Raw genomic sequence first — 1,315 nt, forward strand, 5'->3', positions numbered from 1 at the left:
CCCATCTGGACCTAGCCTCTGAATGTCAGAGACTGTAACTAGTGTCCAAGGGCAGTGACCCAGAAAAGCCCACAATAGCATCCTTGTTACTGCAGAAGCTCCCGTGAGGCCTAGTTCATCCCCGACACTCAATGTGACAACTTCCTCGCCTCTAACAAAATGGAACAGGTAGCCCTGAATTAAACCCTCTTACCAACTGTGGACGTTTGCTACCATCGCATGCTCCCGAAGTTACAGACATGATGAGGAAAGTCAAACGTGTCACGGACAGTTGGACAGAAATGACAGAAAGGTCTTGCCTTCTTTTTTTATTTATTTTTATTTTTTTTTAACGTTTATTTATTTTTGAGACAGAGAGAGACAGAGCATGAACGGGGGAGGGTCAGAGAGAAAGGGAGACACAGAATCTGAAACAGGCTCCAGGCTCTGAGCAGTCAGCACAGAGCCCGACGCGGGGCTCGAACTCATGGCCCGCGAGATCATGACCTGAGCTGAAGTCGGACGCTTAACCGACTGAGCCACTCAGGTGCCCCAAGGTCTTGCCTTCTTGATGACCTTGCTGAGCTGCTAAATTGCCCTGAGATCACTTTCTTTTGGACTTCTTGTAGTTTAAACTGCTGTGGGGTGGGCACTCTGTTACTTACAGAGGAAGAAGTCCTAACAGGGTGTGGGATTGAGCAAGAGTTTCTTTAAGGATGGGAGATATTTGTACATATAAAGCCCTTTATTTTTTTGTGCCATAATAATAATAATAATAATGTTATTACTATTATATCATTATTTGTAAATAGATAATTCTTTATCATATTTCTAGTGTACATTTGGGTTTACTTGTAATTTCTGTTTATATCAGTTCTATTAAAATCAGGAAGAAGAAAAAATGCCTATTATTTCTTCTTTTATTCAATATTGTTTTGTAAGTTTTAGCCAATACAATAAGGAAATAAAATGAAGCAATTAGTATAAATATTGGTAAATAGTAAAATTTTCATTTTCAGATTAGAAGATTGTTTTCCTAGAAAGACTAAGAAATTCTACCTTAGGTCTCAGTTTCCTCATCTGTAGAACTGATATGATAGTATCTAGCTTTTAGAAATATTGAGGATTAAATGAGCTAATATGCATAAAAAACTTAGACAAATGCCTAGCCCATTGGTAGTTCTTGTTATCGCTAGGCTATTGTTATTAAAATAATTGAATAAAGTAATTAGACTCAAAATTGAAATGCAAAGTTTAGTTTTACTTAAAAAATTTTTTTAATGTTTATTTACTTTTAAGAGAGGGAGAGAGAGACAGAGCATGAGCAGGGGAGGGG

Source organism: Panthera uncia, assembly GCF_023721935.1.
Source record: "Panthera uncia isolate 11264 chromosome B3 unlocalized genomic scaffold, Puncia_PCG_1.0 HiC_scaffold_1, whole genome shotgun sequence".
NCBI classification, from domain to species: domain Eukaryota; kingdom Metazoa; phylum Chordata; class Mammalia; order Carnivora; family Felidae; genus Panthera; species Panthera uncia.